This window comes from Macrotis lagotis, chromosome 1 (genome assembly GCF_037893015.1).
Source record: "Macrotis lagotis isolate mMagLag1 chromosome 1, bilby.v1.9.chrom.fasta, whole genome shotgun sequence".
NCBI classification, from domain to species: Eukaryota; Metazoa; Chordata; class Mammalia; order Peramelemorphia; family Peramelidae; genus Macrotis; species Macrotis lagotis.
The window spans coordinates 159,344,718-159,361,036 of record NC_133658.1 but is presented as its reverse complement, the minus strand read 5'-3'; the positions used below and the strand labels follow the sequence as shown (position 1 = coordinate 159,361,036).

Sequence of the window (16,319 nt, the reverse complement as noted above, 5' to 3'; positions counted from 1 at the left end):
TGACTATGTTATTCCCTTATAAATTCTAATGGTTCTGTATTGCTCATGGATGATATAGAAATACCTCTCTCTAGATTTTAAAGCCCTTCACTTCTAAATCATCCCTATCAATCTTTCAGCTTTACTGTACATGACTTCCCATCTGGCACTGTGAGGACCAGCCAGACTCTTCTTTGCTACACATACACACACACACATCATCTTTTACCTTCAGTTTCCATTCCTTTATGCTGGTCATCCCCATATGCCTGATATTCACTTCTTTCTCATCTCTACTTCATAGAATCCCTCTCATCTTTCACAACACACTCAAACACCACCTTCTATGTGAAGCCTTTTTTTATTCCCCCCCTAATTACTAGAGTCTATACTACCATACTATCCCAAGATAAATACAAATTTATCTACTTTGATTTATTCTTTTTATAGTTCTTACATAAATATATGTTTACACCTGTACTAATTGTCTCCCCTGTTAAAATTTAAGGCCCTAATGTATGATTATTTAATTCATTGTGTGTATATCCCTAGCATTTAAAACAATGTCTGATAAATAACAGTTATTTAATGCTTACTGATTGGTTATTCTTATTTCTTCATTTCGATCCACTCTTGGAGTCCTTGTGATCAAATACCCCCTCTGCCCTTTTGTTCTTTTTACAATTACTCTGGAATTACTTTCTTCTTCCAGGGCTGTTATCTTGGTGTTATATTATTCTAAGGGTTCTATTAACTCATATTATTTCTACATTCTGCTAGGAATTTTTCCCTGTTTGCTCATGTTCTTAGCTTCATTTTTTTGGATTGAAGTTTTGTTCTACACTCTGATTCCTCCTGAAATCTTTGCATGGGCAGCTAACCTGAGTTCTGGTTCTCATTGTAATCCTGAATAGGATGCCACAATACAGGAGTTGGAATCTGTCCCTGCTAGAGTTCAGATGCCCATGACCTGACACAGTTCTAGATGGAGTGATTGGTTGCTGGTCCTAATAATAATAATAGCCACATTGACATAACACTTACTGCATGTCAGACTAAATGCTTTACAATTATTACCTCAATTGATATCTCATTTGATTGCCTGCCTCAACTACTCTATCTAGTCCCTGTTGGAAAGCCTAAGGCCAGATCTTATATCCTTTTAGAACTGGTCCCAGTCTCCTGACATGGTCACAATGAGGCATTTGTACTGGTTTCAGGCTCCCTCCGCAGTATAGTATCCCATCCTTCCATAAGCCCTAAATAACAGTAGGCTCTGGGACATGTCCATCTCCTGGAAAAGTCCTGAAAGCAAACAGAGGACCTCCCTTATATATTTTTGATGTCATTTAATTTTTCTTCTCTGTAGTGTCCTTCATCATTCCTAAAAGGTGCTAGGCCTGACTGAAACTTTTTATATTTCCATCATTGTTGGAGATCTTTGTCATCACTATCTTAAACAGAATAGACATTTTACACACACACATACACACATACATTTATACATATATGTACATACACACATGTATTCATTGAATTGAATTGAATTACTCCCTGTCTTCTTCTTGTTGTCATTTTTCAGTCATGTCTTGACTTTTCATGACACCATTTGGAATGGTTTACCATTTCCTCCAGCTCATTTTACAAATGTGGTAACTGAGTAAATAGGGTTAAGTGATTTGCCCAGAGTCATACAACTAGTTAGTGTCTGTCTAGATTCTCATAATAATTTCCCAAGCAATTTTCCTTGTATTTCTTCAACAATCTAGTCTTGTAAGCTGGTGTCTGGTTAATCTTTTTTAAAGCATAATTCTAGTCATAACACTTTCCCCTGTTATTTTTTTTTACTGGAAATAGTTGTAGTAGAGAGTCCAATTAGGAATCAGAAATCCTGAATTCAAATCCTAATATTTTTTTCATATCAAGTGAAGGAGTTTGACTAGATGAATGAGTGAATTTTATTGAAATTCCCATCATCTCTCATTGGCCCATCACCCATATCCACTCTGTTGTCCTGGTCAGTCTATTTTCTTTTTGCAATATCTCTCCAGCATACCCATTTTCTTCTCTGACATTCCCTGGTACTACTCTGTTACAGGTCCACATCTTCATGCCTGGACTATTGTGAAAGCCTACTAGTGAATCTAACTGCCTCAAGTTTCTCTTTACTCAGATCCATCCTCTACCAAAGTGATTTTCATACCATGCAAGTCTGATCATGTCACCTCACCTACTTAATAAACTCCATTGACTTTCTGTTGCCTAAAAATAAAAACCAAAATGTTGCATTTGACCTTCCAAACTTTTCAAAAATCTCTACCTTTCCAAATTTCATGTTCCTTACTCTCCATCACATACCCTTTGATCCAGTGATGCTGGCCTCCTGGTTGTTCCTCAAATAAAATACTCACATAATCTCTTAATTTTACCTGGAACACTCTTCGTTTTATCTCCACAAAGACCTTCCTGTGTTTCTTGAAGTCCTAACTAAAATCATAACTTCTACAGAAAGCTTTTCCCAACCCCTCTAAAATCTAGTGTCTTTTCTTTAATAATTATTTCCTTATTATTTCTATATTCTATAATTCTTACCAATTGTATTATAAGCTTTTTGAGGGCAGGGATTGTATTTTGCCTCTTTTTGTATGTACAGAACTTAGCATATTGTAGGGTGTTTAAATAAGTTAAAATTTTAAAATTAAACATTTTAATTTGATAAATTGTTTTAAGTAAAAATTAGTAAATATTTATAAATTCATTATCTTCAATACCTAAAGTCCAGGGGGGATATTAATGATTTTATAGCTTCTTTTAAAAATGCTATTTTTTAATTTAAAAAATTTAAATGATGAATTTACAGCATTGTTAAAAATATTTAGTAACTGCAGTCATAATTATTCCTTTTTTGCATATTATTTTTATTCCATCAAAGAGGTAAGTGATGCCTTGAAAGTTTAAGTGATTTGCTAATACTCCTAAGAGTACAAAATGCTTAAGCCAGGTCTTCAGATTCTAAATCCAGTTTCCTTGCTAGTAGGTTAATATGCTGTTTGGCATATGTACAATGGCAAATTCCATGGAATTTCAATAAAAATACAACTGTCTGTCTCTCTGTCTGTCTGTCTGTCTGTCTGTCTCTCTCTCTCTCTCTCTCTCTCTCTCTCTCTCTCTCTCTCTCTCTCTCTCTCTCTCCTCTCTCTCTCCCTGGAAATATTTTAAAACCTGAAGGCAGGCATCATAGATCAAGAAACAGCAGAAAATGAAGGAAGAAAGCAGGCAGAGAGATAAGAGAAAAGTAGATAAGAAAAATGGACAAGTTGGAGAACCGGCAGGTACTGAAAAGGCAAAATACAGATTGAAGATCAGAGAGAATACACCAGGCAAAAAGCAAACCCTCCCCCTAAAACTTGAGCTTCAGAATCATCCCCCAAGCATGGGCAATGGACAATATTTTAGATCTGACATCCTAACACCTTGGAACCAGATTAAGAAGACCAAGAGTCATTTTGGTTCCATAAATGAGTTTAGATGTTTAAACAACAAAGTAATATATCTTTTATTTTAAATCAGTGCTTGCAATTATCCTTTACTAAAAAATTTTTCACTATTGTATTTTTTGGTAAAATTCAAAGTGGATCAATCAATGAACTGTTCTTGTTGTTCAGCTGTTTTCAATCATGCCTGACTCTTCATAATTCCATCTGGGGTTTCCTTGGCAGAGATACTAGAGTAGTTTGCCATTTTCTTCTCCAACTTATTTTACAGATGAGGAGACTAAGGCAAATAAGGTTAAGTGTTTTGTCCAGGGTCAGGCAGTTTGCAAATGTTTAAGGTCAGATTTCAACTCAGGAATATGAATCTTCCTGACACCAGGTTCTATCCCCTTCAACACCTAGAGTTGCCCATCAGTCATTCAATGATATGCATTTATAGAGTGCCCATTATTTGGCCACTGGACTCAGATGGCTCCAGAGGAGAAAGTAAGGCTGGTGACTTTGCATAGCACCCTCCCTCATTCAAATTCAATTCATAGGCTTGTCATGGCAATATCTCCCTGATGTTATGGTATTCTTTGAGAACAAAGGACAAGCATCATCATCCATCATCATCATCATCATCATCATCATCATCATCATCATCATCATCATCATCATTTGATATTCACTGTCCTAACCTTTGTGTAGGATATTGATGTATGACCAGAGGCTCTGACCTCAGAATCTCAATGGGTCTTCAAAGGGGAAGATGGACAAATCCTGAAATAGTTGGGGCTAAGCTTTATAAAAGAAGTGATAACTGAGTTTGCCTTGAAGAATGGGTTTAATTTGGAAAGCTAGAACAAGTGGGTAACAATAAAAATGAATCCACCTCTATTTATATTAATAGCAAAACATAGCTGACATTTAAGGTTTGCAAAGAACTTTCTTATTATCTCAAAGTCTAGAAAGAGGGTATTATTATTATTCATATTTTATAAATAAGGAAACAGGTTAAGGAGAGTTAAGAGATTTGCACAAGGACATACCACTAAGAAGTGTCCATAGAAGCATTAGAACCCAGGACCTTTCTGAATCTAGTGTTTCCCTAATATAGCAGCCACCTTTGTTGGAAAATTATTATTTCTAAAAAAAAGTGATCTGTTATTTCAGACTCCTTTTGTTATCAGCTTCATCTCCTGTTGAATGACTCACCAGGGACCCTTGACCCTCATCTGGGTTAATATTGGGTCCTTTGAATCCCATTCCTCCTAAAGATTTATATTAATGACTTCATAACAAATGAACACAGAATTTTATTTTTTGCTTTTTTTTTTTCCTGAAGTGTATTTTCCCAGGCTAGCCTTCAGTCCTGGGCTGTGCCCTGCACCCGAGGGACAATCCTGTGCAATACAAGTAGCCTCTGTCCTCCTGTGTCAGATGGGAGTGGTACTAAGATCTGTGACCCAGGAGGCTGTTGGCTTAAAGACACTAGAGGGGGAGGGGAGGGGGAGGGGGGGAGAAGATTGGGCAATTGGTTTTTACAAGGGACTTTGAAAGCCTCCAGTGCTCTGCCCTGGGTATGACATGCACCCAGTGAGCTAGAGACCCAGAATACGTGAGGAAATTCTCATTACTGGAGCTGTGGAGTCCTGAGAGCAGCCTGGTAAGCAGTCTGTGACATGCCCAGGCACATTGCCTACCCTGAGGACCTGAACAAGTCTGTGAAGAAAAGCCTGTGTCTTTTCTCCAGCCTCCTGGTGTATACTATGTCACTGGTTTTAAATGAGGTGCTCCTTTGATCAGCAACCTGGGGGCTTGTCACAGAACAAGGGGACAGGCAACAGGCTCTAAGTTGGGATCTCATTTCATTTGTGGGGTCATTGCACCAGATTCTTAGGTCTGGGCTGAATCCTTGTTGCAAAATATACTTTTCATTCAGGATTTAAGAAAATTGTATTCCTAAGATGTTTCACATCTTATATCTCAAACCCTAGATAGAAGGAATTCATATTCCTAGTTTGTAGATAAGGAAACTGAGGTTGAGGAAAGTTAAGAGATTTGCAGGAGGACAAAACCTAGAAAGTTCCCAAAGCAGGATTAGAATTTCAAGACTCTTGTTATTTCTACTTAGTTTTTTTTATCATATTTCTAATGTTTAGAGGATTCTCAGTGTGGGAGGGGGGAGGAAATGACAATTTCTAGATAGAGTCTTGCTATCAAGATTAACTAACTTGTTGACCCCCAAATCATTTATATAAATTTGGCATCACATTTGGTATATATGTGCATATACATAAGTAGACATAGCATATTTTTTTTAGTATTTTGCAAGGCAGTGGGGTTAAGTGACTTGCCCAAGGCCACACAGGTAATTATTAAGTGTCTGAGGTCAAATTTGAATTCAGGTCCTCCTGACTCCACCTAGCCACCCCTATTTGTTAGCATTTATATATGCATTAAGGTTTGTTAAATCCCTGACATGCTTTATCTAATTTTATTCCTTTATTTATATAAGATGAGAGGTGATATGATGCGATGGATAGGGAGCTAGCTTTGGAGTCAAGAACATCTGAATCCAAGTCCAACTCTGCCATGTACTAGTTGTGTGACTCTGACCAAGCTCCTTTACTCTTTAGTGACCTGACCTTGCCAACTGATGTGGGTTGGAAGAGGGCATACTCTTTATTTGGAGTTTGCTACACTGATGAAATCAAAAGTCTGATCAAAAATAAAATATTCTCACACATACAGTCTTGAACATATTCGTCATATCTACATTTATCTTTTTTATCTTTTACCTTTACCCTCATCTGCCTTAGTCTAAATGTTCTAAGAGATTAGGATGCTCATTTATCTTTTGTGCCAACAACACTCGTGTATTCATTTGGCATCAAGCAAATGCCTTCTGTGACCCCCTAGCCAGAGCAAGAGAGGAAAGGGAAATTTTAAGGGTTATTTTGTTAGGATATATTTGTCTTTTGCTCAATAACCTTCTTGGCTAATGAAAATTTGCCATTTTGATTTGTTCTTTCTTCCTCTTAGTAGTCATAAATAAAATTATAAATAAATTTATAAATTATAAATAAATTATATATAAAATTATAAATAAAATAAATTATTTGCCATTTTGATTTGTTCTTTCTTCCTCTTAGTAGTCTTATAAATAGAATTATAAATAAAATAAATTTATAAATTATATATAAACATATATATAAATTATAAATAAAATTTAATAAATTTATAGCAAGTTTAGATTCAATTGTAATAGTATATAAATTTTTTTTTAAGACTTAGCTTGGTGAAAACATTTGTTGAATGGAACAGTACCAAATTGTCTTAAAAAAATTTTAAGGCTATATATAAGATATGATACATACTATGTATCAGATACTCTCCTAGGGCAACAGTATATTGATGTGGGGGGGAAGGTGTTGCTGTAATATTAACTCATTGATTAAACTAATATCCTTGAAGGTATGGGGATGAGAGACTCTATATGAGGAAGAAAAGTAAAACAAATCAGTTAGAACAAAAGAAAAGGACTTTTTCCAATGAGAATTGAATAGAACTCTTCAGAGATGGAGCCTGAGACAATGTTTGGATTTACTTTGTTACCATTGCTAAAACACATTAGAAGTGGATAACTTCCTAGAACAAGGAAGACCTGAGTTGAAATCCAGCCTCTGATTATTAACTATTTGATCCTGGGCAAGTCACTTAACCCTGTCAGGCTAAGTTTCCTCACCTGTTGTTATGAGGATTAAATGATTTAACATTATAAAGTGCTTAGTTCATGCCTGGTACATGATTAAATGCTTAATAAATGATTTTTCCTTTCTCCTCTTGAACGAATGAAAGTAAAACATTCCCTCTTAAAAGGCAAAATAAAGAAAATTTGTTACAAACATCTCATCAAATTGGGAAGGTGAATAAGGAAATCATGGAATTCACTTTAAAAAGTTTGATGCTTCATGATCTCAGGAATACAAAATGTACTCATGAATATCAAGATGGACTATATGCTGTCCTATCAAATACAAAGGGGGGGTTACTGTTATTATCTGAAGTCTCTTTTTAGTTAAGAGAGTACAGTTTTTTTTTTTTTAATGAATAAGAAATGAATTGAAATCAACGTTTAGAATTTTTGTGGTTGTAGAGCTGAATCTGGTGCCAGGAACATTTAGATTCAAATCCCACTGTTGGTGAAGACTACTGACTAGTTATCTGAGCCTTTATTTTCTCTAAGCCTCATTTACCTTATCTGTTAAATAATCAAATTATTATTTGTACATTGGAACCAGCTCTAACCAGCTCTTGAGAGCAGTTAAATTTTTAGTGTGAGCATTTACGCCTCAAAAATCAGCAAACACTATAAATCAGTATTAGTTATATTGTTCTGGTGATTGTCATGACAAAGTTATGGAAAAAATGTTAATAATGCTAATTAAACTTAAAAGTGTGTCATGGGTACATTTTCCTCCTCCCACCAGCCTCTTGTTAAACATTTTCTAAAACATCCTTGATCAAATATTACCTACAAAAAATACCTGAAGGAGTCATTATGAATCCCAAGTAAAATAGTAAATGTAAAGTTTATTATAAATTTAAAATTTTTATATGTATATGTGGGGGCAATATTACTGTAATATTAAATAGTATTGTAATTATTAATTAATATTGTAATTATATTGAGAGACAGTATAAAATGCATAAAGAGCTGACCTTGAAAGTAAGAAAGACCAGGGATAAAGTCCCCTCAGCAGTTTAGATCTTTCTCCAAAATGTAGGTTAGAGCAGGTTACTTTCTTAGAGCTCCACATACTAAAAAAAAATTATGGCCCTAAATATACATACATATTCATTATTCATTCATTTTCAGTTTGTCTGACACTTCATGATCCCATTTTGGGGTTTTCTTGGCAGATACTGGCATGATTTGCCATTTCTTTCTCTAGCAAAATAAACATATATATATGCATATATATTATGTATATATATGCAGTTTATTTATATGTTATTATCATTATTTCTTAGAGACTGAAAACCAGATTTGACAACTCCAAAGAATTTTCTTTTGCCCAATATCTCACTTTCTTTTAAATGGTGACATTAACAGGGGAAAAAAGCAGCACTAACCGTCATTTGTCATGTCCTGCATTTAAGTATCTGACTCAAACGTTTTAATTTTCAGAATGACATCAGACTTATTTTCCATTTTAATAGTTTGGTCACTTAATTGACTTTCCACTTCCATTCTCTAATGCAATTTATAGTTTTTTTTAATCTATTTTTTTTCTCTCCTAGGAAGTGCTAGTCCCCATAATAATCTCAAAATGCCAGTTTCCTGGTATCCCAAAATAAAGACTAGTAGGAGGGAAGAGAATCTTAATTTAAGCTAAGGTCCTTGCTGATTTTGTCAGTTGCCCCAAATAATTTTCGCTAGTAGTAGTTAGTCTCTTCTCTCTTGTTTAAAGAAAGACTTGGTAGCAGGAAGGCAGTTCCTCATATCACCCTACTAAGCTATAACCTGCTTGAGGGCAAAGATTAAAGATCTTGAGTGTGAATTCACCATTTCTTCATTGTGTGAATATTCTCATTTCCTATTCTCTGTGGCTCATTTCTCCTTTTCCAACAAAATAGAAATGATCAAAAGAAATTAGATGTGTATTGGACTTTAAGTTTCACTCAGTGATCTCTTCAGAAGGTGGAGTAGGTAGTATAAGTATTATTATTATTATTCCCATTTTACAGATGAAAAATTGAAGTTCAGAGAGGTTTAACTAGGGTCGCATTTCTGGTAAATGAAGGAGCCAGGATTCTAATCTAACACAATCCAACAAGCATTTATTAGGCATTGATTATGTGTCACCTTCCAAGAACAAGAGACAAGACAAGAAATAATTTCTGCCCTCAAAGAACTGATATTCTACAGAACCTGTTTCCTGACTCTACATTTAGCAGTGTTTCTTCTATATTATAAGCCTGGCAGGGATTTTGTGATTTTTAATTAAAGGGAAAGGGAAACAAGCATTTCTTAAGGAGCTGCAATATTCTAGACTCTATGCTAAACACTTTAAATGTTATATCATTTGATCCTCACAACATAGGTCAGTGCAATTATTATACTCATTTTACAAGTGAGTAAACTGAGGCAAACAGAGATTAAGTGATTTGCTCTGGGTCACAAAGCTATTAAGAGTCTGAGACCAGATTTGTATTCAGGTCTTCCTTATAATACAACTGGATCCTATCCACTGCTTTACCTAACCATCTCAAAATAATTAATAGCATTTATCTAGTACTTTCCAATAGCATCTCATTTTATACTTATAGCAACCTAGGCAGGTAAGTGCAATCGTTGTCCCCATTTTACAGGTGAGAAAACTGAGATAAACAGAGGCTAGTTAAGTTGCCCAAGGTTACAACTTGTAGCTATTGTTCAGTCATTCAGTCATGACTGACCCTTTGTGATCCCCCTCCACCCCTCCAATGGAAAATAGCATGCCAAACCCTTCTAACCTTCACTATCTCTCCAACTCTGTCCAAATTTATGTTCATTATTTACAAGATACTAGCTATCCATTTTATCCTCTTCCATCTCCTTTTTCTTTTGTCTTAAGCCTTTCACAATATCAAGGTCTTTTCCAGTGTATCCTGTCATCTCATTACATGGCCAATGTATTTAAGCTTCAGTATCTGACCTTCCAATGAATAACCTAAATTAACTTCTTTAAGTAATTTCTAATTTGGCTTCTTTACTGTCCATGGAACTTTCAAAAGTCTTTTCCAGCACCACAACTTAAAAGCATTGATTCTGTGGCACTCAACTTTCTTTATAGTTCAACTCTTACAATCATATATTGCTAGAAAAACCATAACTGACTATCTGGGCCTTTGCCCACAAAGAGGTCATAGCTAGCTAGTGTCTAAAATAGGATTTGAACTCATCACCTGCATTCCAAGTTCTGACATCTATTCATTGTGCTAGCTAGCTACCTATTTTTGCCAATTGCCTTGTGTTGAAAGCGAACTGAAAATTTATTATTTGTCAAGTACTTTGAATTCTTTAGATTCAAATAATTAATCAAAAGACAAATTATTATTATTATCATTTGAAAAAATCAGCTTATTTTAATCACAGAAATAAATATTCTCAATTCCTCTTAAAAATGGAGTGTTTGGACCTGTGGGAAAACAATGCAACTTTTATTAGAGTCATTGTTCCATTTGGTGCCTATTCTTCTTAATTGAGGAGAACCAGCAAAGACCATTTTCTACTTATGATGATAGACTTTTTCTTCACCTGTTTCTAGGCCATTTTTCAAACTCCCAAGGGGCTTGTATGAGGTAACCACAGTGATTTTCACTTGGGTGTAAATCCACAAGGATGCCCTCCACAGCATCCAAAGCATAAAAGTATTCTCAGTCAAAATACAAAAAAATTACTCAAAGTACAAAAAAAAAGTGGACCTAGTCAAAATACAAATAAAATAATTTAACTAGGGTGTCTTCAGGTCTCTGATCTCACCAAATGCATGCTGTTTTTTTTTTACCCTAGTTCCTGGCTGAGACCCATGGAGAGAACAAACACAGGAAAAGCTGCCTCTGAGGGGTCCAGAAGGATTTCTGTTGTATGACAGCAGTGGTGCATGAAATTCTCAACATAACCAAACACATCAGCCAGCTCCAGTGTGTTCCACTTCAAGGGAGAAATAATTTAGAAATCCATGGTAATTTTATTGCTGCTAAGCATGTTTTATCCCTGGGGATACCTAAAGTGCTCAAAAATGCAAGACCTCTCAAGTGAATGGGGGAAGGGAGTGTTTCTGTGGTGCTAAAGAAAAAGAAAATCAAATCTTAATTCTTTTACTCCCCAGATAAGCCAGGAGATTGTTTCCTTAGTGTTGACCCCATTTTCTCTCCCTAAAAATATTTCAGATTAAAGAAAGACAAAATGATTAGGACCAGATCTAAATCCTTCAAAATCCAACAAGACTCAAACCCTAGCTATCAATGGTTAGTTTTCTCAGTCATGTCTGACTTTCATGACTCTGTTTGGAATTTTCTTGGCAAAGATATTGGAAAGTTTGTCATTTTTTTCAGTTCATTTTACAGATGAGGAAAACTGAGACAAATAGGATTAAGTGACTTGCTCGGGGTCATATAACTAGCAAGTGTTAGAGGACAGATTTAAATTAAGTTCTTCTGACTCCAGACTCAATGCTCTATTCACCACTCTACCTAGCTGCCCATTAAACCCTAGAGCCCAGCATAATTCAACTTTCAGATCTAATCTGAAGTCTCACAAACATTAAAACAAGCTCACAACACACGACTAAGTTATAACACTGAGGTGTAAGTGGTTACACTTCTAAGATATTATCTTTGGCTTCCAAGAAGACTGTGTAAAATGACCAGACCAAATTAAGAGGGACAGTCCTAAATGGTGATGGTATATAATAAAGGGCCACAAGGATCTCTACTAAAGCACCACTAAGTCACTTTCCTCTAGTAACAACTTAGCATTAGACAATGTGATGAATCCACTGTTTTAATTTAGGTACCAACAGAAAATTAACTCTGACGCAGAAATAATGGAGGCAGCTAAAGTTGGTGCATAGAATGCTGAACCTGGAGTGAAGAATTCTTGAATTGAAATTGTGACTCAGTTGCTTACTAGCTGTGTAACCTTAAATAGTTGACAACTTATCTCTATATTCATGAGATTGTGAGTTCCTTGGGAAAAGGGAATGTCTTTTGCCTCTTTTTGTATCCTTAGCACTTAGTAATTGTTTAATGATTGATATTTTGATTGGTTCAGTTTCTTCATATGTAAAATGAGAGTTGAATTAATTAATCCTTCCAGGTTTAAATCTATAATCCTGTGTCAAGGTTTTGCCTTGAAACCAATTACTATTGTCTTCCCTTGCTAGAGAAATGTTCAAACACTGATGTTTTGGCCACATTGTCCTATTTTGAATTTTGTCATTTAAATCTACATAGAACAATGATGTAAAATCTATAATTTTTTGACTTAGGGAAATTATCCAACATAAGAAATAGAAAAAGGGTCCATAAGGCATAATTACTATCCTTCTGTGATGTTCACCCTTCCCTAACCATTTGTTGCTTCTTGTTGTTTAGTCATTTTGCAGTCATTTCTGATTTGCCATCACCCCATTTGGGGTTTTCTTGGCCAAGATACTAGAGAGTTTTGTCATTTGTTTTTTCCAGATCATTTTACAGATAAGGAAACTGAGGCAAATAGGATTAAGTGATTTGATCAAAGTCAGATAGTAAGTGTCTGATCTAAAGAAGATGAATCTTCCTGACTCCATGCCTGGCACTCTATTAACTGAACAACCTAGCTGCCCCAACCCTTTGTTGTAGCCAATGCCTAAGATCTCTAGAATTTTATAGCACACATTAATACACAAAAATTAAACAATAGGGAAACACAGACAAATACTTATACACAGATACACAGCCTTAATGAAATCTCATTTCACTTGTTCTCCTTCCTGTCAATACATTCAAATTTACAGTTGTTGTTGTTGCTCCTTTGTTTTTCTAAGAGGACTAGTGACGTCATGGGGGTGATGTCTTAACTTGCTCATGAATTGGATTTAAGAGAGACAGAACTACACAAAGTCATCAGCCTTACACTTTCCTCCAGAATCATTGGAGTCCAGTGGCAAGTCATAAGTAAAAACAGTATGTTCTAGAAAACACAAGCCTGGTAGTCTCAATATGATGGGCTTATTTTAGCGGCAACTGCTGCCCTCTACCCTCTCTGGTTAATTGCTCTTCATTCATAATTATAATAAGATGTAACAAAATTCTAATTTTGAATTTTTATTGAGTTTCAGTCCTAGTCTTCTTCAGACCTGCACCTCAAGATCACTTGCTGAATTCTAATCTTTTGGAAGGCAAATGTAAAGGATGAGGCAGATACAGTTTATACACTCCCACTAGGAAGTTAATATTTATTTATTATTATTTATTCTTATTGTGGTCATTTGAAAGATTTTATGTATATATATATATATATATATATATATATATATATATTTATATGTGTGTGTGTATTTATAAAACTGTACAACTATAAAGATTGATTTTACCTATCTGCTCTTCCCTCCTTCATACTTCCAAAGCAGATTTGATTTTTCTTCCTGTCAAAGTTAACTCTTACTCCTGTTCTCCTTATTTAATTTACTGACTTTCTCATAACATTTTCCTAGCAGTCATTGCCCCCCTAGTCTTTTCTTTCCATCTCTCTCTCTCTCTCTTTTGCCTTTCCTCTCCTCTCTCCTCCCTCCTCTTTCTCCCCCCACCCCAGTTCATTTCTTCTACTGTGGGAAAAAAATCAATAACTAAATCCCTCTCTTTGATCATACATATGCCCTCAGGCTTCCAAGTATTTCTCCTTCTTTTCACTGTCAAATCTCTTTACAATCTACACTTTTAGCTTCCTCAAACTCTTATGATCTTGCTTCACTTTTTACCTCCTTATTGAAGCCAATGACTTTTTAAGAGAGACAACCTCCTTAACATTTCTGCTGCATTTCACACTTTGGGTCATTCCCTCCTTTTTTTTTTTATAATATTTCTTCTTTCAATTTCTATCATACTTCCATATATCCCCTAGTTTTTTCTCCTTCCTCTCTAAGCTTTCCTTCTCTATCTTTGTCACTGAACCCTTTCTATTCTCATGTCCTGAATGTAGTCAAACCTCTCTCCTTGAACAACATTTTTACTTTCTCCAGCATGTAGGCAGACAGCAAGCATTTTTTAAGTGTTTACTGTGTACAAGACAGGGTATTATTATTATTATTGGATTACACATACAAACAAAAAATATCTGTGATCATTGGATTATACATACTGTACACTTGAGTTAAATTTCTAATAAGAGAAGGCAACACATAAAAGAAAGCTCAAAAGCAAGTAGGGTAGGAAGGAGAAGGAAATGTGGTGTCATGGTAGTGAAGTCAGGAGAGTCAAATGCACAATTGGGAGGATGAAGCACCACAATCTTGGGCCCACCCCACCAATAGAAACCTTGGAAGGAACTCATCAATGGAAATAGGGACTGGCATGGCATAGAGATGATTTGAGATGAGAAGGGAACCTAGTCATGGAGACTAAGTCTGGAGAATCATAGTGCAGTCATTAGGCTCTCTCCCTTCACAATTTCCAACCAACTGTAGTATCAGATTTAGAATGATATAAAAATTTAGAGGTCACTTCTTAGAATTCACTCTTTGCAGATAACCATGAAATCTCTGACTCTTTCCTGAAGTCCAGAATTACATCTCTAATTTCCTAGAAGATAATTCCACCAGGTTTTCCCTCTAGGACTTCAAATTCAATGTTTTTTAAAACAAAACTTTTTGTCTTCTTCCCCATACTTGCTCCTCATTTTGACTTTAGTTCAATTCAAATAAAAGATATGCAAAAGTATTATATTGAGTGTTGGAGATAGAGATGTAATAAGATACAAATCTGTCCTTAAGAGCTTACTTCCCTACTGCTATTGCTCAAACCCCAATCTTTTTTTAATAACTTAAAAGATTAAGCTCAGCTTAGTTCAGTTTCTAAGTAGTTTTGGTCCTATGAAGTTCAGACCCAGAAGTGACATCCCTGCTATATGAATCTTTATTTCATTGACCCCTGGATAGATGTCCCCAAAACACTTCTTGCTCCATAAGGCAATGGTGTTGTGCTGACTCTAAATCTGAACTCTAGATCAAGTGGATATTGAGCTCTTTTTTGGGTCTTTCAAATTCCCAGTACTATAGGCTTTATTCAGTCCACCAATCATTGAGCTCCCCCAAGATCCCTGAGGCAAAGAGAGAGTAGCCAAAGCCAACAGACCACTTTAAATGCCCATCCAGGCAGTCAACACCCTTTTCAACACATGGTTAGCCAACCAAAACATCTCTGAATGCTCCAAAGTCTTTCTCTCCAAGATACTTCTTTTCTTACATATCATTACAGTTTTGCAGAAACAGACTTCCTAGGTTTTCCACATGGAGAGATGCCATCCCAGATGCTCTGCATATGCACTAGCTCCTTATTCCATAAGAATATAAAGAATATCTACAAAATGAGTACAGAGTGGTTTGAGGAGGGAAGCTCTCCCCCACCCCAAAAGAGCTAACCAGAAAAGATTCTTAGAAAAAGATAATCTCTCTTAAAGGAAATCAAGAATAAGGAATAATGCAGAGGTGTAGAGACAGAAATAATTTTCTCATGTGGGGAACAGTAGGCAATCCAGTATAACTACAATAGAATGTGAAGAGGGGAGAAATATGAAAAGGTACAAAGGTTAGTTAAGTTGGGAGGAACTTTAAATTACCAACTGAAGAGTTGTTATTTAACAAAGTGATTTTCCCAGAGGGCTGGCCTGACCATGTCACTCTTCTACTCGGTAAACTACACTGGCTCCCTATTACCTCCAGGAGCAAATACTCTCTTTAGCATTCAAAGTCCTTTATGACCTAACCCTGTCTCATCTGATTTTCTTTCTTTTTACATCTTACTCACTCCCATTCATTCTTTGATCCAATGGCACTGGAATCCTTGCCATTCTACAAATAGGGCCATCTGTCTCTAAGCTCTGGACTCTTTTTCTGATTGCTTGAAATGCTCTCCCTCCTTGCCTCCATATTGGCTTTCCTAACATCTTTCAAATCCTATCTAAAATCCCATGTTCTATAACAGGGATGGGAAAAACTTTTTCTGCCAAGGGTCTTTTGGATATCTATAACATCATTCACCTACTATATTTGGTCAAACCCCTAAAAAAGCTTGTATATTTATTGAATTTTGAGCCCTGCTTGTGGTTGCTGTGAC

The 16,319-nt window shown here is 35.7% G+C and overlaps 1 long non-coding RNA gene across 38 annotated transcripts in view; it reads left to right on the top strand.

The window, feature by feature from the left end:
- Nucleotides 1-16,319, top strand: part of LOC141504332 (uncharacterized) — a 1,263,877-nt gene that overhangs the window by 593,190 nt on the left and 654,368 nt on the right. For all 38 annotated transcript variants that reach the window (XR_012473290.1, XR_012473291.1, XR_012473318.1 and 35 more), the window contains one exon: nucleotides 11,017-11,188. This is a non-coding gene — a long non-coding RNA (uncharacterized LOC141504332). The remainder of the gene's footprint in view (nucleotides 1-11,016; nucleotides 11,189-16,319) is intronic.